Source organism: Lissotriton vulgaris, chromosome 8, assembly GCF_964263255.1.
Source record: "Lissotriton vulgaris chromosome 8, aLisVul1.2, whole genome shotgun sequence".
Taxonomy (NCBI): domain Eukaryota; kingdom Metazoa; phylum Chordata; class Amphibia; order Caudata; family Salamandridae; genus Lissotriton; species Lissotriton vulgaris.
This window is the reverse complement of record NC_141696.1, coordinates 360,116,976-360,132,715: the sequence shown is the minus strand read 5'-3', so window position 1 is coordinate 360,132,715 and position 15,740 is coordinate 360,116,976. Positions and strand designations below refer to the sequence as shown.

The 15,740-nt window shown below is 51.2% G+C and overlaps 1 protein-coding gene across 4 annotated transcripts in view; it reads left to right on the top strand.

Moving 5' to 3' along the window:
* USP9X (ubiquitin specific peptidase 9 X-linked) overlaps positions 1-15,740 on the top strand; it is a 1,749,911-nt gene that overhangs the window by 205,725 nt on the left and 1,528,446 nt on the right. The window lies entirely within an intron of this gene.

Below are 15,740 nucleotides of genomic sequence, written 5' to 3'. Positions count from 1 at the left end.
CGATGGATTTAGCCCAGACTGGGGGGTGAATATAAGATTTATTCAACATTCCGTCCATTATTTGTTTGTGTAGCACACATACAGTGGGTTGGCATCTTCTGTGGGACATGCAATACTTCAGCTGAGAGACTTGGGAGGAGACACCCAAGCCTGGGCTGTGCTTTGGAAAAAGGACTGCTAGCAGTGATATTTTGTTCATTTTGTAAACTCAGACACCTGCTGCTGCTGCTGGACATCATTATCAGTGACTTAAATGGGGTGGTCCTGTCAGGTACTGAGTGAGTACTTACATTTCTATACTTGGAGTGGGAGAGTACCTGCACGTCTCATCAGAGGCATAATGCTTTTAATTGAATAATACTGGCACTTTTCAAAAGTAAGAAGGTACTCTGGTGTAAGATACCTGTACTTCCATTCTTCCATTTAAAGCACTGAGCGTGACCACAGTATGGTGGGTTTTTGGGGTGCTGTGACATAGGGTTCATATCCCAGTGCGGTGGGAACCAAATTTTTTTAATGTTCTGTTTTAAAGGATTACAAGTGATTGTCCATGAACACTGGAAATCTTAAGTCAGCATATGAATTACATTCACTTCTTCACTTCTTCACTCACTAAGCTTTAATTGCTACCACGAATGAATGCTGAATCCCAAATCAACTTGATATGTTTACATTTTCTTACAAAGTTGCTCAAAGGCTAATAGTCTAATGTGACACCTTCAAACCAGTCCTGTCTTTCAAGCACTGCAATGCTGCACTGTTTCCATCATGAGCAGGGGTTGAAAATTCCCAACATACTAAAAGTTGATGGTTAAAACACCAGGACTGCCTAAAGGAAAAATGGAAGTGTAAGTGATGGAGTATCTGAGCGAAGAAAGTATAGGAGTATGTGGGAGAGTAAGTGAGAACGTGTGCGTGTTTGTGTGAGTGAGATAGTGGGAGGGAGTGCGCACTGGAGTGTGCACTGTGTGCACGAGTTACTCTGGTGCATGTGTTGCTGGCCCTGGCATACTGGAAGCAGTTCTTGTTTATGGGGTTAGGCCGCCATGTCCTATTAATCAGGGGTTGGAGGTTAAAGAGTCATGGAAGGTGGCTCTTATCTATAGACCCCCAGGAGCCAAAACCCATTTTGTGGAGAGGCTAGTTGAAGCAATAGCACCCTACGCTCTAGCCACAGGGAACTTCCTCTTGTTAGGGGATATTAATTATCATCTTGACCAAACTCTTGACCCCTGCACTGCAGACCTAATCACTAGCTTTTAGGCCTTACAGCTACGCCTACTTCCGACAGGCCCAACACACACTGCTGGACATGCATTAGATCTTACATGTACAAACTCTCAAAGTTGAGATCAAGCACATTGATCCACTCCTTTGGACTGATCACTTTCTTATAAAATTTGATATCACTGGCTCCCAGGTCGAACTCCGAAAAACCACTCAAGTAAAACTGAGTAGACCATGGAATAAGATCACCTCAGACTCCTCTGCGCACTTTTCCCCTCCAGCCATCTCTGGTAAAACTGACCCTAACCTAGCAGCTAAGGAGCTGGAATCCGCAATTCCTTCGGCATTAGATTGCATTGCCCCGGCACGAGCATCCAGGCCTCCTACAAAAAACTCACCCTGGTTCACGCCGGATCTGGAGCAAATCAAACACTTGGTCAGGGTTTTAGAAAGGAAATGGCGTCAAACTAAAGATCTAAGAGATAGGGAGCAGTATAAAGCAGCACACAGGCAGTATATGAAAGCAATCGCAGAGGGAAAAAAGTGTACCTTGGTAATAGGATAACACAGGCAGCCAACTCACAGAGAGAGCTTTACAGCATAGTAAAAGAATTCACTAATCCTCCTGCTAACCAGCAGCCACTCAACGAATCAAAAGAATGGGTGGACTCTGTGGCCTCAGACTTTAACGATAAAATCAATGATATCCACAAACACTTCCCTCAGCCACCTCCTATATGCCAGACCATAATCTCGCCCAACAACAGCTGCAGGGACTCCAACAATTGCATTGCCACACTAAGGGAATTCTCACCTTGCTCAGAAACAGAGGTTGAGTTAACCCTGTACAAAATGAAGTCCGGAGACCCTGCATCCCCTCAAATCCTATCAAAAATATCTCCTATCTTGATCTCTGCCCTAACAAAAACCTTGAATCAGTCTCTACTACATTCTTCTGTCCCATAAAATTGGAAGGAGGCAGTAATAAGACCAATCTTAAAAAAAACCTCGGCGAATCCAAAATCACTCCCTAACTATCGGCCTATCTCCCTCCTCCCCCTATTTGGGAAGATTATGGAGTCCCAAATAAATAAACAACTCATAACATACCTCGAGACCAACAAGCTCTTGGACCTATCCCAGTCTGGTTTCAGGGCACCCTATAGCACCGAAACTGCCCTGCTCGAAATTGTCGACAATGTAAGAATGACACTGGATTCCAACCAGTCTGCCATACTGGTCTTGCTCGATTTATCCGCTGCCTTCAACACCATCTCGCATCTCGTTCTTCTAGAGTGTCTTGCTGAGGTTGGTGTCGAGGGCTCCGCATTACACTGGATAAAAAGCTATTTGACCAACAGGCGGTCCAAGGTCCAAGTTGGTGCTCACTCCTCCGACTTCCATAACAATGATAAGGGTGTCCCTCAGGGGTCAATACTGAGCCCTACGCTCTTTAACCTGTATGTGTCCCCTCTCGCAAAGGTCATTCGAGCACACTGTTTTGGAACCGTGTCCTACGCAGATGACACCCAAATACTGATCACAATCAATCAGAACCTAGACGAAACCAAACTGAGGTTCAAAAAATGCATGGTAGACATTCATGATTAGGAACTTTTTAATAATGAATACGGGCAAGACGGAGGTTATGTTATTTGGACGGGCCGATAAAATCTGGTCAGAAGATTGGTGGCCAGCCTCTCTTGGTCCATGCCCCTCGCCCAAACATTCTGTTAGGAATTTTGGGGTAATAATGTCCATGTCTGATCACATAAGCAAAGTAGTACGCACCAGCTTTGGCCTCATGCGGAGTTTGAGGAAAATCTTTAAATGAATTCCCCTCTCAGCTCACATGCCCATAGTACAGGGACTCATTGTCAGCAGGATTGACTATGGGAACGCACTTCTATCCTCGATAAACACTACGCTCATGGCCCGTCTACAGGTCCTTCAGAACACCGCTGCAAGGCTGGTGCTTGACCTACCCTCTCGCACCCCGTCATTGCCCTGCTTAAAAACCCTACACTGGCTCCCAATACAAAAGCGTATAAAGTTTAAATTATGCTGCCTGGTCCATAAATCCATCAGTGGTCACGGTCCAACATACTTAGAACAAAAACTCAAGGCCCATAATCCGGCAAGAACGCTTAGATCATCCGGTAAGTCTCTTTTAACTGTCCCAATGGTACGCACAGCCAGAAATGGCGATAGAGCATTTAGTAAAACAGCCCCTGAAGCCTGGAACTCCCTGCCTCTCCAGATTAGGATAGAACCCGATTACCTGAGGTTCCGCAGACAGATAAAAACCTGGCTTTTCTAGCCCTGCCAAGTGCTCTGCTTTGGGTCATCTGCTGGGAGGTTCTTTTTTTCTGCAAGCGCTCTGAGACCTTCGGGTGACGTACGTGCTATATAAATGCAAATTAAATTAAATGAAATGAAATACCCACGGCAAAGTACAGGTCTTAGCATACTGGTGACCATTCATGGCATATGAGACACCTTTGGCAAATACAGATGCTGATATTTTGGAGGCTATGTTATGTTGCTATATGTATTCAATTCAATTCAAAAATCTTTATTCGAATTTCAAAGAATTCATAAAAGCAATCTCATATACACAATCACAAAAAATCCCATTTAAAACTTCCAAATACATTTATAAAAACAAGGTTTAAATAACAGACCATTATAGCAGCTATGATAGATATTCAAGGGTTTTCCATCGTTTGGCGTGCACGGATAATAAGTCTCAGAAAAGTGCTAGTGCGGAAGACCAATTCGTCAGTGTCCAGGGAAAGCAGCATCAGAAAAGACTGCCCCAAAGAAAGGGGTCTTTGTTTCCTAAAATACGGAGCTAATATGTATTTGCACTATCACCATCAAGGGTATCCTGGTTCTGAGTAGGTATGTGTGTGCAGCCCCACCAAGGGTAGGTTGGTAAACTGAAAAGCCAGGTCATCCGCTTCTTATAGAATTCAAGAAGGGATAAGGAAGCTCCGATGTGGACTGGGACGCTGTCCAAAGTTTTTGGAGCGTTGAAAGAGAACGCCCGTCCTCCTGTCCTGGTTCTCCTTGGCATATGAGAGTGCCTAGGGTATAAGGGCACCAATGCAAACTTCAGACCCTTGCTTAGCGGAGAACATTTTTGTTTCAAATCTTTTTTTTATTTTTAATAAGGGGAAAGGGTTACACTCCACAAGGGGATCAGGTACACAGCGATAAGCCTACAACCCTATTCAGGGCCGGCCGCGTTGTAGAAGAGCATATCAGATGGCAATGGATTCCAATGGGAGAAAGGCTTATACACAGCGTTGCGCCTACAACCCCAGAGGGGCCGGCCGCGATCAAGTGTACAACATCAGGGAGGCCTGTGGAGTGATAAGACCCCGGGGGCCTTGCTATGCTCTAGTCGGGCAACAGGCCCATATGTAACAACCATTTCAACTGGGCATCAGAGCCCGAAAAGAAGACAGTGATAGCAAGAAGAAAAGCGGACAGAGAAAGGTAAGCAGGGAAAGGGGATGGGACAGGAAAGCAAGAAGAGAGACAGTGCACGGAGGGGGTGGGGGAAAAGGCAGAAATTCCAGTCCAGTCTTGGGAGCGCTAAGGTGCATCTTAGGGAGGCAGTCATGGCAGCAGTCTAATCGTGTCAGGGGGGACGATCGCGTCCTCAGACAATCTCAGCGCCCTAAGTTTGGGAGGCACGTATCGCGCTCGCTCTATTGCGCAAAGGTATTTGACTAGGGGCTGCCACACAGCTTTAAAGCGAGTAGCGCGTGCCTGCAACCGAGCTGTGAATAGCTCCATCGTAAGGACATGCCACAGGCGCACGAACCAGGCCGCAATTGGAGGAGCTTCGGGCTTCTTCCAGTATAGGGCTATGAGCTGTTTGGCAGCACCCAGCATTTGGAGCGCCAGGACCCAGTCACTCCTGGTAAGGCCCTTCAGAGCAGCATGCTTAACACCCAGCGGGATGGTGGTAGTGAGTTCAGGCAGAGGGAATCCCAGGATCCCCCGGATGTGGCTAAGGACCTCCTTCCAAAAGAGTCAGTGCCGGGCACGCCCACCAGATATGAATAAGGTCCCCCGTTGCAGAGCTGCACCGCCAACACCGGGGCGAGGAGGCAGGAAACATCCGGTGGAGGCGCTGAGGCGTATAATACCATTGGGTCATTAATTTATAGGCATTTTCCCGCTGTGGGATGCTACGGTATATTTTGGGGATATCCCGCCAAAGCCTATGCCATTGTGTACGGGTAATGTCCGTGTCCGACAACGCCTGCCACCTGTCCTGATACGGATGGGAGGGCGGCGTTTGCGGGTGCTGGAGGATCTGGTAAATACGAGACACCAGTCCTTTTGGATTCGACGGGGTGACGGCCAGCCGCTCAAAGGGGGTGAAAGCGGGTGTGGCCGCCTGATACATTGCGTCCGCAGTCACCCAATGTCGCAGTTGGGTATACTGCAGTTGCGCCGTCAATGGAACACGGAACTCTTCCCTACATTGGCTGAAGGATTTCAGTTTGCCCCCCTCGAATAGGTCTGTAACCACCCTGCAGTCCCCTTGCGTCCATTTGGCGAAGGCCCGCATTCAATGAGCCGGCTGTAAAGACTGGTTCACCTCAATCGGGGTATGCGGTGAGGGAAAGGTTGTAAGGCCGCGGCGCATGGCTATCGTGTCCCAGATGTCCAGCACCTTCTTCGTAGGGACCGCCAGTTAGGCGCTCTTAGATCGCGCCGCCCGCTGATGCCAGGCTAGGTCCCATATGGTACGCCCTGTCACGGCCCGATCCATGTGTAGCCATCCCTTATCACTCTCCGTCACTCCCCACTCCACCACAAATCGGAGGTGCGAGGCCCAGTAGTAGTCCAATATATCGGGGCAAGCCAGGCGCCCCCTGTCCCGCGGTGTCATCAACCGTTTCTGGGAGAATCGAGGCCTCTTACCGCCCCAGATGAAGGCTGTGAGGGCACGCTGAAGATCACGAATGTAGCGGATCGGGATGGGCGTGGGGAGACACTGAAAGAGGTACAGGATTTTAGGGAGGATTGACATTTTAACAGCGTTTAGCCTGTCCAGCCATGTCAACACTAGGGGCTTCCACTGTCGTAGTTCCTCCAAGACCGACCGTCTACACTCCTGCCAATTTACCTGTGTCCATGTGTCTAAGGAAGGAGTTATCTGCAATCTGAGGTAACGGATGCTCGGAGTGGCCCACTGGTATGGCGCCAGCTGCTTAAGATGAGGGATGTCTGCCTCCGGAACGGTAAAGTTGAGGGCCCAGGACTTGCTGTGGTTAATCTTAAGACCAGAGGCCCGCTCAAAAAGGGTCAGCGCAGAGTGGAGTGCTGGCAGAGACTCGTCAGGGCGGGTAAGGGTGAGGAGAAGATAGTCAGCGAACAATGCCACCTTGTTCTCGCAGCCCCCCATGCGGATGCCATGTATGGTGGGTGTCCGGCGGGTCATTGCCGCCAGTGGCTCCACTACTAGGGCGAAGAGCAAGGGCGATAAGGGGCACCCCTGCGAATGGGGAACGGCGCCGAGAGCTGGCCATTGATCCGAATCCGGGCCTGCGGAGCCAGGTATGGCGCCATGATCCTAGTGACCATGTCCGGTCCCAGTCCAAGCTTGTCCAGGACCGCCCGAAGGAAAGTCCAGCCCACCCGGTCAAACGCCTTCTCCGCGTCCAGCGAAAGGAGGCAGGCCGGAGTATTCCAATGACGTGCCTTCTCCACTTGGTGGGCTACTTTGCGGACATTGTCTGCCCCCTGCCGATTGCGGATGAAGCCAACCTGGTCCGGGTCCACAAGACCCGGCATAGGGGGGTAGAGACGGTTCGCCAGGAGTTGGTGTAGATCTTGAAATTGGTGTTCAGCAAGGCTATGGGGCGGTACGAGGTGCACTGCGTCGGATCCTTTCCCGGTTTCAGAATCAGTGCTATCTCTGCCATTCCCATGTCTCGATATGGGCCCTCTGTGTCGGTAAATGAGTTGAACAATCTCAAGAGATGAGGTCCAAGCTGGGCCTGAAACATACGGTAAAAGATAGAGGCAGACCATCCGGCCCTGGAGTTTTCCCAAGGGGAAGGTCCCGTATGAAGGCTGCTAACTCCTCCTGGGCAATCGGGTTTTCCAAGGCCGTCGCATGACACGGGTGAAGCGTGGTCCCCGTATAGGCATTCAAGACATCCGCCAAAGCTCCTGGGTCCATGGTTCATCCTGGTAGAGCGCGGTATAGTAAGCTCGGAACGCTTCGCATTTATCCTTCTCTGAGACCTGAACACTGGCGATATGGGCCTTTGCCGCCCGCGCCCTCAGGCGCCTCGCCAATAAGCTGCCTACCTTGTCTTCACCCTCAAAGTATTTCTGCTTCAGGGCCAGCAGTGAAGACTCCGCCTTGTTGGTACGCAAGAGTCGGAGCTGTCCTCTGAGATTGGCAAGCCGCCTCCTAGACACCGCAGAGGCAGCATTTTGGTCCCGCTGTTCTTCTCGTTTTATGTCCCGCTCAAGATCATCTTCGAGGTACCTGGCCGCGCAGGTCCATGCAATCGAGAGGGTGGTGATGTGCCCCCGAATCGTCGCCTTGAAGGCGTCCCTCACGACAGAGAAGGGTGTCTCCGACAGGTCATTGCTGGCGAAGTAGGAATCTATGGCCTCCTTGATGCTCTCCACATCAGCCGCGTCCCGTAGGACGCTCAGCGGCAAACGCCATCGCGCCTCCCGAGTGGTATGAACAGCCGGGTCCTGTAGCAGCAATTCAACATGCGCATGATCCGATGACGAGATGGCGGAGATGGAAGAACCCAGTACATCCCTCAGCAGAGTGTGGGAGATAAATAAATAGTCGATACGGGAGTACGAGCGGTGGGTGTGGGAGTAGAACGAGTAATCTTTCAGTCCTGTGGAACGGTAGCGCCATACATCATAGAGCCCCAGGTCCGTCATCTGGGTGCGCAACGCAGAGTACATGGCCCCAGAGCCGTAGGTCGAGGTATCACTACGATCAGCGTCCGGGTCCCAAACTAAGTTAAAGTCTCCCCCCAAAATCAGGGAGGGCTCCCCCTGCGGGATGTGTGTGTTAAGCGTGCGTAGGTACCGATCCTGCAATTGGTTGGTTGCATGCACATTACATAAAGTGAAGGTGCGCCGGCCAATACCCACACTCACCCTGAGGAAGCGCCTGTCTTCACTCCTGAAGTGCTTGGTGTCCCCCCGCCTGATGCCCTGTCTACACAGAATCGCTACGCCTGCTGTCTTAGTGCTCGCCGCAGCCCAAAATTGGAGGGGATATCTGGGGTGCACCATGCGCCCAACGTCTGCCTGCAGAAGATGGGTCTCTTGGAGAAATATGATGTCAGGGTTCTGCTGTAGGAGGTATCGCCAGGTCTGCCGCCTCTTATTGGGGGAGTTCAGGACCTTTACGTTAAGCGTCAGGACCTTTAGGGGACTAGGTAAGTGGGCAGTCATGATGGAGTTCTAAGGGGAATCGCCTGCGCCCCGCCATCCTCCCGCAGCCGCCCAGCAGCACCAACACCCTTTGCCAGCGCAGTTCAGGCCACGCGCCATCGCCCCACAGCCCCCCCGCCCCTCACAGGTAAGGAAGAGAGGAAGGAAGGTAAGGAAAGTCGGAGAGTAGAGAGAGACCAGAAGAAAATACAAGGTCCAACAGCGGCCAACAGGGCCAAGTCCAGCTGATCCCTCCACCGGGCATCCTACACCCGGGGGTACGGACAAGCCCAGGGATGTCACTCCCTCAGGGATCACCAGGGAAAGGGGCGTAGTCTGTTCCGAGGTCATCATGAGAAGGAGCCCCAGCGTCACTCACCCTAAAGATAGGAGCCGGGGTGTAAGACCGGGTAGGGCAGTCGTCCTTGGCGGCACCTTAAAACAAAGTGGGGAGAGCGCCTACTCCCCGAACATATGGGACATGAGCTGTCATGAACGCTCTCCTGTAAGGTCACGGGGTTGGCGGGTGAGATGAAGCCTCCTTTCGGTCTCTCTCCAGGGACTTGATGTGTGCGATAATGTCCTGCTTGGATTGGGAGGTGGACTAATTATCTACTTGGGGTGAGCGGCGGTGTCGTTGAACCGTGGTCCAGGAAGGTTTAGCTGAGATACGCTCCTGTCTTCGTGGGCGCACCTGACTTGAGAGCCCGCAATTCACTACTGGCTAGCAGGCAGGAGCCAAGCGTGATGACTTGCAGGGTGAGAGGCGCCAAAAGTTCCCCAACATCGGCACCTGCGCGGGCCCTCATCTCTGCCCCCACTCCTCACCTCCAGGGGGCCGCCAACCCCGTGCAGGGCCGACACTCGGGAAGCGATCCGCCCGCTAGCACCAGAGAGTGTTTCCAGGGCCTCGGCAGCAGTCTAACGCCAACGCCGTGTCCACAGGGTTCCCCGCTGTCATCCGCGGGAGGGGGCGCCGTCACCGCCAGGCTCTCCGGGGGGGGGAAGGCCCACACCTCGGGACCTCAGGGCCCCTCCAAGGGCCGATAGTCGACCGGCAGCAGGCCGAGCCCCCCCCCCCCCCCCCCCCCCCCCCAAGGCTCACAAGATGGCAGCCAGCGGGCGCTCCAGCAGAGGGGGCCGCAAATGTCCAGAGGTCGGCGGCAGCAGGCCCATGAGTCAAACCAGCCGCCGTTATGCCCCGGACCACAAGGCGCCAACAGGGGAGCACGTCCTCTGGAAGATGGCGGTTCCCGCTCGAGGGCCTTCGCCGTCCCCTCACCGCCGGTCCCCGCCACGTCCACGGACCATGAAGGAAGGGCAGCCAAGTCTCCCCGGGCTACACAGGGCTGCTGCTACCTCTGGGTGAGTAGCGATCGCCCCGGGCTCCGCTGGTGATAGCTTTAGGTGGTGGTGGACGCCGGGAGCTCCCGGGAGACACGTCCTACCACATTGTTAGCTAAGCCACGACCCCTAGCGGAGAACATTTTTGAATTAGAGACACATACCGCATATTTGGTGCATCCATGGAAAAAGTGTGACACTGGCATATTATATGTAATACCTGGCATAACTCTAACCACCTTCGCAACACTTTACCATAACTACCTCGGAATTATACTGTCCACATAGCCTATTGTTTAGTGAACACTTCTTATATATACTGTTATGTATTTTTATTTACTCCATATGTATTTTGTGTAATTGCTACTATGATAACTCTGTAAGCGCTCCGAAACTTTTGGGTCTGGCTTGCACTATTGTTCCTATATACTACTGTCTATTGTGAAATTATTTTATTTACTGTGCATTATTATTGTTATTTACTCCATATTTAACACCTTAGCTGCGTGTAAACATTTCTCCCCAGTGCTGCGCTGTCCATTAGAACTAGTGCTGAATGGACGTTCAATGGTCGTGCGCAGCACTGGGGAGGTAGCGCTGCTGACGACCATTGGCCGTCAGCAGCACTTAAGGGGTTAACTTGTGTGATTGTTGCTGCCCTAACTCTGTAAAGCGCCCTGATACCATAGAGTCAAGTTAGTGCTATACAAAACTCAATACATCAAATAAATAATAAGGGGATGCTCATTGTATAATAATAGCACTGGTATACTGAGGTTAATCCTTGGCATTTGGGGCACCCATGACAAAATAATTATGCCAATATATTAGAGGTTATTCTTGGCACAGGAGAGAGGACACCCAGGATGGAAGTACACCAATTGCAAAATGTTGTCCTTGCATAATGGAGGTAATTTTTGACAATTCGGGGCATCCATGGTATATGTGGGCGCGTTCATGGGAAACTTGTGGCACTGGGGAACTTAAGACCAAATTCTGGAACCGACATAGTGGAGGTGATTCCTAAAATATGGCAAATCGTGAAAAAATGTGTCTAATGCTAGGGAATGTCAGGTTTCCTTGAAAATGCATAAAATCACTGAAATATTTAATGACTGCCCTTTCAGAAGTGTATGTGAACCTTGTACTTTATTATGAATTGTTTGACCACATTTGTTTCACAAATTTATCAGGGAACATAACCCCCCCAGCATACCTAGAAGTCTAGCTCACCAGCTTTGTTCGCAGGGGCCTGGCTGCCAGGGGCAGTGGCACCGAGAACTAGAGGTGTGAGTGGGAGCTGAAATCTGATTGTTGTACCTCAAAGTTCACACAGCGGACAGGGGGCCCATTTCCTTCCTTTTAACTAGAGCCTGTGACACACTGGCTACAGCAGAATTCGTTTACTTGCTGGAATTCTGGCCACGGATTATGCTCCGCAGTTTCCAAAGACAACCAGACTCTACTGACGAGCAGGAGTGGCAGGGAGTATAAACTGCAGAGTATGAGAAGAGGAAGCAGCAGCAGAGATCGGGTATTGGCAATAACAGCACTGCCCAGTCTTAAAATGGATAACATAGATCACATTTCACAAGCCTGGCCCAATCCTGTCCTAACTGCAATTCTGTCCAATTTGAGTTCAAAATTGGGTCATGTGACCCAGGGTCTACTGGCTCTAAATGTCATGAAAGTTGACAGATTAACTAGCAGCAAGAGCTTTGTGACAGGTGCTTACCCCCTCAGGCGAATGCACACCCCACAGGTTGGCAGCAACCGAGGCATGGTCACTTGTGTTTTGAGATTCTACTGCGTACGACAAGTGACTAAAGCCACCTCCCTCTGTGGCCACTAATCACCAAAACAGAACCCGAACAGCTGGCTTTTCAAAATGGTTCGCCCAGTGGGTGACTGTGCCGTACTGTAGGTGGGCACCTCGCCTGTGAAGATGCCACTGCACGCCTGCAGAGAGAGTGAGCTAGGAAGCTCTGTGCTGTACTCCCGTTGTGGAAGTACTTATGAAGCTTTTACCATGTCTCTAGCTTCGTCTACACTTCTGAGATACACGATGTGCCCATTTCCAAGTGTATGGGTCTAAGGAATCCACAGTGGGAACTCGTTCTGTAAGGGTGCATATTAAGTGGCTTCTGGCAGAGGAGCCACGCATTGAATGTGCACAGTGGCCTCTTTTCTGCGTGACTTGCCTTGCGTACAAAAGCCAGACTGCAGTTTTCTTGCACTACATGAGGAATGTGTTTCGCATAAGCGGAGCTGTAATTTCCAACACTGCAAGTCAAGCAGGGCTCACTGCAGCAGATCTGGGGCTGATTCGACTGGCCCCAGAGGCCGCCTCCACACATGTGGGTAGTTGCTGCCTCCACAGATTTCCCCACAGTGACTTGGGGTGGGGAGCGGCCCGGGGGTCTTTCCCACCACCAAGACAGGCATTGCCGGGGTTCCGGCCAAACATGGGCTTCCTGTGAGTCGGTCTCCGTGCCTGCTTTAACAGTCAGTCTGCTGAGGTGATTCCTGGAGAGAGAGCGTGGGAAGCACGTGAGCCGCTCCCCAGGGAGCTTCAAAGCGCTGCACGAGGCAGGCCGGAAGTATACAGGTTCGAGGCATGTGGGCTGCTGAATTCATATCTGTGCATAGATCACCGCCTAGTGTTGGGTCCGGATGATAGCACATTGTTGTCCTGGAAGAGTCTTCGAAGTATCACAAGATAGGTGGCTCCTCCCCTGGACTACAGTGCGCATGGGCATCCACTCCATCCTCAGATTGTTTTTTTCCGCCATTGGGTTCGGATGTATATTTGTTAACTCCAGTTCGGAATCTATAAAAAACTTTATTTTTGGCCAAAAGGCCTTTAGTTATCGTCGGTATTGTCTTTGTGATCGGTGCCCAGTACTTGTTCCAGCTCTGTCCCCGAGCCGCCATCAAGAGGAGCCGCGTGGCTTTTCGGCACTGAAGGCCTGGTCGACGCCAGAGGCCTTATCGACGATCCATCATGGAACGGAGCCCGTTCAAAAGATGTCCCGTTTGCAACTCCAAGTATCCTCACATCGATGTCCACCCGGTGTGCAGCAAGTGCCTGTCTCTGGATCACGATGAAGCCAGCTGTATGGCTTGTTCTCGGTACCGCTCCAAGAAGACTATTCGCCTTCGATTCGCTGCGCGGAAGGAGGCCCAGCAGACGGCACCTGACCCGGTGAACATCTACGATGCCGAGGAAGATGAAGGAGTCGAGCAGGAAGTTCAAGAGAACCTGTCTGATCCTACATCAGAGATAGACTCCAGTTACGACGCAGATGTCGAAATGGTCGATAATGAAGACGTCGTCGACTAGGTAGGAGACGACGATGAGGCCTTTGTGGCCGTGGAAGATAGCTTGAGTGAGGAGCTAGGCCCAACCGTTGGTACGGGGGCCCCAACCAAAACACTCAAAGGCTCGAGTCGAGGGATCGCCACATGGCCTTACCCAAGATCGTACACTTGGTTCTACAGCCTCGCCTCAAGGCATGGCTAAGGACATTTCTAACGAACCATCGGTTGACCGATCGAAATCGAAACTGAAAGCATCGGGGTCTACACAACCGAAAGCACTGGACACTAAATCGAAACCAAAAGTGCGTATTACTTTAATCGGTTCAAAGACCTCTGAACCATCGGCACCGACAAAACAGAAGAGTGTTATGGACCCGGTGAGGTCGCTAAAGGGTGTCGAGCTGAAGACCGGGGCACCGAAGAAACTGGTCAAGGACGTCGACCCGAAGAAGTCGGCGCCGAAGGCTGTCTACACAGACCAGGGACTCGGAACTCAGAAAGTTCTCGATCCTAAGCGTCGACCCGACAAGGCTAAAAGCAGTACAGACCTCGAGTCCACACCCGACGGTGGCTTGAAGGAATCCATCAAGTCAACACAGCCATCCGCCTCCTTTTCGAAGGAGGTGTCCGACTCGCTAAAACGCATTAAAGAGAAGGTTCCTACTGTTGGACCAAAGGCTATTCCACCCCCGAAGCCGGTCAGTAAACCTCCAAAGTCGTCGGCACCCATCCAGTTCACACTGCCGCCGAAAGTGGTACCTAAGGCCTTCACCCCTAGGACGGCCTTCGAAGCGACCAAGAAGGTGTCCATGGGGCCGAAGCCTAGAACTGCGGAGGGGGCTACCAAGCATCGACAGCCTCCGCCTGAAGATCAGTCGAGGCAATTCATCGACGCCGAGACAGGTAGACTTTCTATTTTCAAGCGAAAGATCGCCCCTGAACAGCCTATGGAGTCATACAAAATTCCATTAAAGAAAAAGAGGGATTCTGCTACGTCACCTCTTCTCTTTGAACCTAGAACACCACATGGACGAGACACTGCTCCTATCTCACCCACATACTCAGATGTGGAGGCAGGGGATGGTGACAATGAGGAGTATAGTTATCCTGTAGACACTGATCCTGAAGATCACACTGAACCCTGCTGCTGACCCAGGAGATCCACAAACTGCCCCAGACAGTCATGTCTATGCTATTAAAACCTAGCCTACTAAAGACACGGCTGCGTTTAATGCACTTATTGAGAGGGCGGCAAAAAATCATGATGTCCAGCTCCATGCTGACCCTATTGAAGAGGATTTTTTGTTTGACACCATCTCAACCTCAGAGAGAACTGTCAAGACTCTACCAATGCTAAAGGGTGTCCTAAAACATGCTGGAGACATTTTTAAGAAGACCACAAGGGCAAGGGTGATAAACCCCAGAATTGAGAAGAAATACAAACCGGCACCTGGGGACCCTACGTATTTCAAGGGACAGTTGCCGTTGGACTCTCTGGTTGTTTCCAATGCCCGGAAGAAGGCGAACTCGCAAACAACGGGTGATCCTCCTCCCCCTGACAAAGAATCTAAAGTGCTAGATGCATCGGGGAAAAGGGTTGGCAGCTCAGGCGGACAATATCTGGCGCATCTCCAACACACAGGCACTCTTAGCCAGATATGACAGGGCACATTATGATACACTTGAAACCCTGTTACAACACTTGCCAGATGAGTATAAGGAGGCAGCAGAGATGCTAATACAAGAAGGGAAACTTATATCCAACGCGTCTATCAAGTGTGCGCTGGACGCAGCAGAGACCGCGGCCAGGGCAATTAATAAAAGTGTGATGTTACGGCGACATGCCTGGCTGAGAATCTCCGGTTTCAAACCCGAGATACAAACCACCATACTGAATCAGCCTGTTAACCCTGATCACTTATTTGGCCCAGAGGTGGACACCACCTCGGAAAAAATCAAGAAGGACACTGAGACTGCAAAGTCTATGGGGGCTCTACAGTCGCAGCAGTTCAGGGGTGGTTCCTTTTGTCGCTCCAACAATAGAGGAGCTTCCAGAGGCCAGCTGTCCCAGCAGACACAATACAGTAAAGAAGGCAGGCAGACCACCTACACCAAACAGAGTAGGGGTGGCTATCGTGGAAACAGCACCATGGGCAGAGGTCGTGGAAACAACAGCTCAAAATCCTCCGCCACTAACAAACAGTGACGTCTTGTCACTGCCCCCCGACCATACCACACCGGTCGGGGGGAGACTTCAACAGTTCCTGCCGGTCTGGAAATCCATCACTACAGACAGGTGGGTGAGGCAGCTTATCCAGTACGGTTATTGTCTGGAGTTAACATCCTCTCCACCCAACATTCCCCCAAGACACCGTCCTATGTCCACAGAGCATTTGCAATTA